Here is a 9,038-nt window from a genome sequence, read left to right as displayed (position 1 = left end):
TTTTTTTTTTTGAGACCAAGTCCCACTCTGTCATCCAGGCTGGAGTGCAGTGGCACAATCTCAGCTCACCGCAACCTCCACCTCTGAGGTTCAAGTGATTCTCCTGCCTTAGCTCCTAAGTAGCTGGGATTCCAGGCACTAGCCACCACGCCCGGCTACTTTTTGTGTTTTTAGTAGAGATGGGGTTTTACTATGTTGACCAGGCTGTCTTGAACTCCTGGCCTCAAGTGATCCACCTGCCTCAGCCTCCCAAAATGCTGGGATTACAGGTAGGGGTGAGCCACCATGCCAGGCCTGGGGTAACTTTTTATGCCACAAAAGCAAACTGATGCAGGCATTCCAAGAGGCCTTTGAGGCTGCTGATTGCAAGACACTCTGCCTTTGATAAAATGTAGTGGACAGAGAAGCAGTGGTTTCAGTGGCAAAGATGACAAATTGTCACCCAATATTCTTTGTCCCCTTCTTTCTCAACATAATGGAACCTCTGATTTACGCTGGGTTTAGCATAGCCACCTAGAATAATGGTTACATTTACCAGTGTCAGGCCTCTGAGCCCAAGCTAAGCCATCATATCCCCTGTGACCTGCACGTGTACATCCAGATGGCCTGAAGGAACTGAAGAGCCACAAAATAAGTGAAAATAGCCTTAACTGATGACATTCCACCATTGTGATTTGTTCCTGCCCCATCTAACTGATACGATATATTCTCCCCTGCCCTTAAGAAGGTACTTTGTAAAATTCTCCCTGCCCTTGAGAATGTACTTTGTACGCCCATCCCAAACCTATAAGAACTAATGATAATCCCACCACCCTTTGCTGACTCTCTTTTCGGACTCAGCCCACCTGCACCCAGGTGATTAAAAAGCTTTATTGCTCACACAAAGCCTGTTTGGTGTTCTCTTTACACAGACACACGTGACATTTGGTGCCGTGACTCGGATCAGGGGACCTCCTTTGGGAGATCAATCCCCTGTCCTCCTGCTCTTCGCTCCATGAGAAAGATCCACCTACGACCTCGGGTCCTCAGACCAACCAGCCCAAGGAACGTCTCACCAATTTTAAATCAGGTAAGCGGCCCCTTTTTACTCTCTTCTCCAGCCTCTCTCACTATCCCTCAACCTGTTTCTCCTTTCAATCTTGGTGCTGTCCTTCAATCTCTCCCTTCTCTTAATTTCAGTTCCTTTCCTTTTCTGGTAGAGACAGAGGAGACACATTTTATACGTGAAATCAAAACTCTGGCGCCGGTCATGGACTCGGGAAGACAGTCTTCCCTTGGTGTTTAATCATGCGGGGACACCTGCCTGATTATTCACCCACGTTTCAGAGGTGTCTGATCACTGTGGGGACGCCTGCCTTCATCCTTCACCCTTAGTGGCAAGCACCACTTTCCTGGGGAGCAAGTACCCTCCACCCCTTCTCTCCATGTCTCTACCCTCTCTTTTCTCTCCACTTTCCTGGGGGGCAGGCACCCCGCCCCCACCACCTTCTCTCCGTGTCTCTACCCTCTCCTTTCTCTGGGCTTGCCTCCTTCACTATAGGCAACCTTCCACCCTCCATTCCTCCTTCTTCTCCCTTAGCCTGTGTCCTCAAAAACATAAAACCTCTTCAACTCACACCTGACCTAAAACCTAAACACCGTATTTTCTTCTGCAAGGCCGCTTAACCCCAATACAAACTCGACAGTGGTTCCAAACAGCCAGAAAACGGCACTTTCGATTTTTCCATCCTACAAGATCTAGATAATTCTTGTCATAAAATGGGCAAATGGTCTGAGGTGCCTGATGTCCAGGCATTCTTTTACACATCGGTCCCTCCCTAGTCTCTGTTCCCAAAGTGACTTGTCCCAAATCCTCCTTCTTTCCCTCCCGTCTGTCCCCTCAGTCCCAACCCCAAGCGTCACTGAGTCTTTTCAATCTTCCTTTTCTACCAACCCATTTGACCTCTCCTCTCCTCCCCAGACTGCTCCTCCTCAGGTTGCTCCCAGCCAGGCTGAATCAGGCTCCAATTTTTCCTCAGCCTCTGCTCCCCAACCGTATAATCCTCCTATCACCTCCTCTGCCCACACCCGGTCCAGCTTACAGTTTCGTTCTGCGGTCTGCCCTCCCCCATCTGCCCAACAATTTCCTCTTAAAGAGGTGGCTGGAGCTAAAGGCATAGTCAAGGTTAATGCTCCTTTTTCCTTATCCGACCTCTCCCAAATCAGTTAGTGTTTAGGCTCTTTTTCATCAAATATAAAAACCTAACCCAGTTCATGGCTCATTTGACAGCAACCCTGAGATGCCTCACAGCCCTAGACCCTGAAGGGTCAGAAGGCTGTCTTATTCCCAATACGCATTTTATTACCCAATCTCCTCCTGACTTTAAATAAAGCTTTAAAAATTACATTCCGGCCCTTAAACCCCACAACAGGACTTAACTAACCTTGCCTTCAAGGTGTACAACAGTAGAGTAGAGGCAGCTGAGTAGCAACATATTTCTGAGTTGCAGTTCTATGCCTCCGCTGTGAGAGAAACCCCAGCCACATCTCCAGCACACAAGAACTTCAAAATGCCTAAGCCGCAGTGGTCAAGCATTCTTACAGGACCTCCTCCATCAGGATCTTGCTTCAAGTACCAGAAATCTGGCCACTGGGTCAAGGAATGCCCGCAGCCCAGGATTCCTCCTAAGCCGTGTCCCCCCTGTGTGGGACCCCACTGAAAATCGGACTGTCCAACTCGCCCGGCAGCTACTCCCAAAGTCCCTGGAACTCTGGCCCCAGGCTTTCTGACTGACTCCTTCCCAGATCTTCTCAGCTTAGCAGTTGAAGACTGACGCTGCCCGATCATCTTGGAAGCCTTCAGGACCATCACAGACACTCTGGGCAGCTCTTACAGTGGAGGGTAAGTCCGTCCCCTTCTTAATCAATACGGAGGCTACCCACTCCACATGACCTTCTTTTCAAGGGCGTGTATCCCTTGCCTCCATAACTGTTGTGGGTACTGACGGCCAGGCTGCTAAACCTCTTGAAACTCCCCAACTCTGGTGCCAACTCGGACAACGTCCTTTTATGCACTCCTTTTTAGTTATTCCCACCTGCCCAGCTCCTTTATTAGGTCAAGACATTTTAACCAAATTATCTGCTTCCCTGACTATTCCTGGGCTATAGCCACACCTCATTGCCACCTTTTCCCCCAGTTCAAAGCCTCCTTCACATCCTCTCCTTGTATCTCCCCACCTTAATCCACAAGTATAGGACACCTCTACTCCTTCCTTGGTGACAGATGATGCACCCATTACAGCCCATTAAAACCTAATCACCCTTACCCTGCTCAACGCCAATATCCCATCCCACAGCATGCTTTAAAAAGGTTAAAGCGGCCGGGCGCAGTGGCTCAAGCCTGTAATCCCAGCACTTTGGGAGGCCGAGACGGGCGGATCACGAGGTCAGGAGACCGAGACCATCCTGGCTAACACGTTGAAACCCCGTCTCTACTAAAAAAAAAAAAAAAGTACAAAAAACTAGCCGGGCGAGGTGGCGGGCACCTGTAGTCCCAGCTACTCGGGAGGCTGAGGCAGGAGAATGGCGTAAACCCGGGAGGCGGAGCTTGCAGTGAGCTGAGATCTGGCCACTGCACTCCAGCCTGGGCGACAGAGCGAGACTCCGTCTCAAAAAAGAAAAAAAAAAAAAGTTAAAGCCTGTTATCACCTGCCTGTACAACATGGTCTCTTCAAGCCTACAAATTCTCCTTACAACTCCCCTATCCTACCTGTCCAAAGACCAGACAAGCCTTACAGGTTAGTTCAGGATCTGTGCCTTATCAACCAAACTGTCTTGCCTATCCACCCCGTGGTGCCAAACCCATATACTCTCCTATCCTCAATACCTCCCTCCTCCCTCCACAACCCATTATTCTGTTCTAGATAAACCTAGCTGACCCCATAAATCCTAAATCCTTTCCCCACTCCCCTTTCCATTCCTCAAAAAACAGCCCTAAAAGCTGCTCCCACACTAGCTCTCCCTAACTCATCCCAACCCTTTTCATCACACGCAGCCGAAGTACAGGGCTGTGCTGTCAGAATTTTTGCACAAGAGCCGGGACCGTGCCCTGGAGCCTTTCTGTCCAAACAACTTGACCTTACAGTTTTAGCCTAGCCCTCATGTCTGTGTGCAGTGGCTGCCACTGCTTTAATACTTTTAGAGGCCCTCAAAATCACAAACTGTGCTCAACTCACCCTCTACAGTTCTCCTAACTTCCAAAATCGAGTCTCTTCCTCATAACTGACACATATACTTTCTACTCCCTGGCTCCTTCAGCTATACTCACTCTTTGTTGAGTCTCCCACAATTACCATTGTTCCTGGCCCGGACTTCAATCCGGCCTCCCACATTATTCCTGATACCACACCTGACCCCCATGACTGTATCTCTCTGATCCACCTGACATTCACTCCATTTCCCCATATTTCCTTCTTTCCTGTTCCTCACCCTGATCACACTTGGTTTATTGATGGCAGTTCCACCAGGCCTAATCGCCACTCACCAGCAAAGGCAGGCTATGCTATAATATCTTCCACATCTATCATTGAGACTACCACTCTGCCCTGCTCCACTACCTCTCAGCAAGCCAAACTCATTGCCTTAACTCAGGCCCTCACTCTTGCGAAAGGACTACGTGTCAATATTGATACTGACTGTAAATATGCCCTCCATATCCTCACCACCATGCTGTTTTATGGGCTGAAAGGTTTCCTCACTACACAAGGGTTCTCCATTATTAATGCCTCTTTAATGAAAACCATTCTCAAGGCTGCTTTACTTCCAAAGGAAGCTGAAGTCATTCACTGCAAGGGCCATCAAAAGGCATCAGATCCCATCACTCAGGGCAACACTTATGCTGATAAGGTAGCTAAAGAAGCAGCTAGTGTTCCAACTTCTATCCCTCATGGCCAGTTTTTCTCCTTCTCATTGGTCACTCCCACCTACTCTTCCACTGAAACTGCCACCTATCAATCTCTTCCCACACAAGGCAAATGGTTCTTAGACCAAGGAAGGTATCTCCTTCCAGCCTCACAGGCCCATTCTCTTCTGTTGTCATTGCATAACCTCTTCCATGTAGGTTACAGGCTGCTAGCCCATCTCTTAGAACCTCTCATTTCCTTTCCATCGTGGAAATCTGTCCTCAAGGAAATCACTTCTCAGTTGTCCCATCTGCTATTCTACTACCCCTCAGGATTGTTCAGGCCCCCTCCCTTCCCTACACATCAAGCTCAGGAATTTGCCCTTGCCCAGGACTGGCAAATTGAGTTTACTCACATGTCCTGAGTCAGGAAACTAAAATACCTCTTGGTCTGGGTAGACACTTTCACTGGATGGGTAGAGCCCTTTCCCACAGGGTCTGAGAAGGCCACCGTGGTCAGTTCTTCCCTTCTGTCAGACATAATTCCTCGGTTTGGCCTTCCCACCTCTATACGGTCTGATAACGGACCAGCCATTATTAGTCAAATCACCCAAGCACTTTCTCAGGGTCTTGGTATTTAGTGGCTCCTGGTTTTGCCTCAAATCGCCACCCTTAAGTCTCTCTTGAAGTGGACAGGTCTTCAGTGCAAGGGACCATTCCAATACTTTCACCCTGATGAAGTCCTGTACTTTACTTTTATACTCACTCTTATTCTCATTCCCATTCTTATGCCACCCTCTACCTCTCCCCAGCTATCTCCACCACACTATCAATCTCACTCTCTGCTAGCCGTTTCTAATCCTTCTTTAACAAACAGCTGCTGGCCTTGTATTTCTCTTTTCTCCAAAATCGCCAAGGTCTCGACTTACTCACTGCTAAAAAAAGAGGACTCTGTATATTTTTAAATGAAGAGTGTTGTTTTTACCTAAATCAATCAGGCCTGGTGTATGACAACATAAAAAAAACTCAAGGATAGAGCCCAAAAACTCACCAACCAAGCAAATAATTACACTGAACCCCCTTGGACACTTTTTAATTGGATGTCCTGGGTCCTCCCAATTCTTAGTTCCTTTAATACCTATTTTTCTTCTTCTCTTATTCAGACCTCGTGTCTTTCGTTTAGTTTCTCATTTCATACAAAACCACATCCAGGCCATCACCAATCATTCTATATGACAAATGCTCCTTCTAACAACCCCACAATATTACCCCTTACCCCAAGATCTTTCTTCAGTTTAATCCCTCCCACTCTAGGTTCCCAAGCCGCCCCTAATCCCGCTCGAAGCAGCCCTGAGAAACATCGCCCATTATCTCTCCATACCACCCCCAAAACTTCGCCGCCCCAACACGTCACCACTATTTTGTTTTGTTTTTCTTATTAATGTAAGAAGGCAGGAATGTCAGGCCTCTGAGCCCAAGCTGAGCCATCATGTCCCCTGTGACCTGCACGTAGACATTCAGATGGCCTGAAGCAACTGAAGATCCACAAAAGAAGTGAAAATAGCCTTAACTGATGACATTCCACCATTGTAATTTGTTCCTGCCCCACCCTAACTGATACGATATATTCTGCCCCACCTTGTCTAATATTCTCCCCCGCCCTTGAGAAGGTACTTTGTAATATTCTCCCCACCCTGAAGAATGTGCTTTGTACGCCTATCCCAAACCTGTAAGAACTAATGACAATTCCACCATCCTTTGCTGACTCCTTTTTCGGACTCAGCCCACCTGCACCCAGGTGAAATCAACAGCCTTATTGCTCACACAAAGCCTGTTTGGTGGACTCTTCACACGGCCGCGTGGGACACCAGCATCCCTTGCAACTGGGTATGACAAAGTAATTAACTTCTGTCAATGAGACTGAGTAGGAGTAAACATGTCTCTTCCATTTTACTCCTGTCTGCTGCCGGCCACAGAGTGGGAACTATCTTACCCTATGAGCGAAGGCAACCCCCCGAGCAAGGTAGCCACACAGTAGGATGAGCTTGGACCCAGGCAACTTTACAAAACAGAGCCATCATCCCAGCTCAGACTTTTACATGGGAAAGGAATCAACTATGGTCAGCCAGGCAAAGTGGCTCACACCTGTAATCCCAGCATTTTGAGAGGCTGAAGTGGGAGGCCTGCTTGAGCCCGGGAGGTTGAGGCTGCAGTGAACTGTGATTGCACCACTGCACTCTAGCCTGGGTGACAGAGTGAGACGCTGTCCCAAAAAAAGAAGAAGGCCGGGCGCGGTGGCTCACACCTATAATCCCAGCACTTTGGGAGATCGAGGTGGGCGGATCATGAGGTCAGGAAGTCAAGACCATCCTGGCCAACATGGTGAAACCCCGTCTCTACTAAAAATACAAAAAATAAATGAAAAAAAAAATTAGCTGTGGTGGCACAGGCCTGTAATCCCAGGTACTCGGGAGGCTGAGGCAGGAGAATCCCTTGAACCAGGAAGGCAGAGCTTACAGTGAGCCGAGATTGCACTGTTGCGCTCCAGCCTGGGTGACAGAGCGAGACTCCGTCTCAAAAAAAAGAAAGAAAAAGAAATCAGCTGTTGTCGTGGTCCATTTGGGCTGCTGTAACAGAATACCTTAGACCTGGTAATTTACAAACAATACAAATGCATTGCTCACAGTTCTGTAGCCCGGGAAGACCAAGATCAGGGTGCCAGAAGACTCAGTGTGGAATGAGAGTCTGCTCTCTGCTTCACCGATGGTGCCTTCTTGCTGTGTCCTCACACAGCAAAGGGGCAAGGGGCTCCCTCAAGCCTCTTTTAGAAGCACATTAACCCCATTTGTGAGGACTCTGCCTTCATGACCCAATCACCTCCTCAAATCCCATTTAATACTATTGCATTCATTAGGTTTCAACATATAAATGTTGGCGGGATTCATACATTCAAAGCAGAGCAACTGTCTGGTTATTTGGGATTTAGGACCCAGTGGCCAGACCCACATGGTCCCTAAGATACATCCCGAATGGAAAGTCACAAAGGCAGAGCAGCAAACAATAATTTAATTTGTCACTGAGCTGATTCTCCCATACAAAACTTTACGTGTCACTTTTTAAATGTGCTTTTGCACTTTGTGTGTGTGTGTGTGTGTGTATGTGTGTGTGAGGTGGAGTCTTGCTCTGTCGCCCAGGCTGGAGGGCAGTGGTGTGATCTCGGCTCACTGCAACCTCCCCAGTTCAAGCTATTCTCCTGCCTCAGCCTCCTGAGTAGCTGGGATTACAGGCACCACTACGCCCAGCTCATTTTTTTGTGTGTGTAATTTAGTAGAGCTAGGGTTTCCTAGAGATAGCCAGGCTGGTCACCCACTCCTGACCTCAAGAGATCCTCCTGCCTTGAGCTTGGCAGTGAGCCAAGATTGTGCCACTGCACTCCAACCAGGGTGACAGAACGAGACTCCATCTCAAAAAAAAAAAAAAAAAAGATCCTCCCACTTCGATCTCCCAAAGTTCTGGGATTACAAGCAGACAAGCAGGAGCCACCTCACTTGGCCTGCTTTTGAATTTCTTAATTTGGATATACTTTACATATCATAAGATGTATCATCTAAAGTACAATTCAGAGTTTTTCAGTATATTCACAGGTTGTGCAACCGTCACCACTATCTAATTCCAGAACACGTTCGTCATCGAAAAAGAAACGCCATTCTCTTTAGCCGTCATCTCTACCCACTGTCCCCCAGCCCCTCAAAAACACGAACCTCCTTCCTGCTTCTATGGATTTGCCTATTCTAGAAAATTCATACAAATGGAATCATATAATGTGGTCTTTGATGTCTGGTTCCTTTCGCTTGTTTTCAAGGTTCGTGCATGTCACACCACATGTCAGCCCTTCATTCCTTTCCATGGCCGAACAACATTCCACTGTGTGGATGAACCAACCTATGTTTATCCATTCATCAGTTAATAAACATTTGAGTTGCTTCTGCCTTTTGGCTATTATGAAAAATGCAGCGGGCCGGGCGCGGTGGCTCACGGCTGTAATCCCAGCACTTCGGGAGGCTGGGGCAGGCGGATCACCTGAGGTCAGGAGTTCAAGACCAGCCTGGCCAACATGGTAAAATCCTGTCTCTACTAAAAATACAAAAATTAGCTGGGA

The sequence above is a fragment of the Colobus angolensis genome, unplaced genomic scaffold (genome assembly GCF_000951035.1).
Source record: "Colobus angolensis palliatus isolate OR3802 unplaced genomic scaffold, Cang.pa_1.0 Scaffold96, whole genome shotgun sequence".
Taxonomy (NCBI): domain Eukaryota; kingdom Metazoa; phylum Chordata; class Mammalia; order Primates; family Cercopithecidae; genus Colobus; species Colobus angolensis.
The sequence above is the reverse complement of the archived record's forward strand: the minus strand, read 5'-3'. Positions refer to the sequence as shown.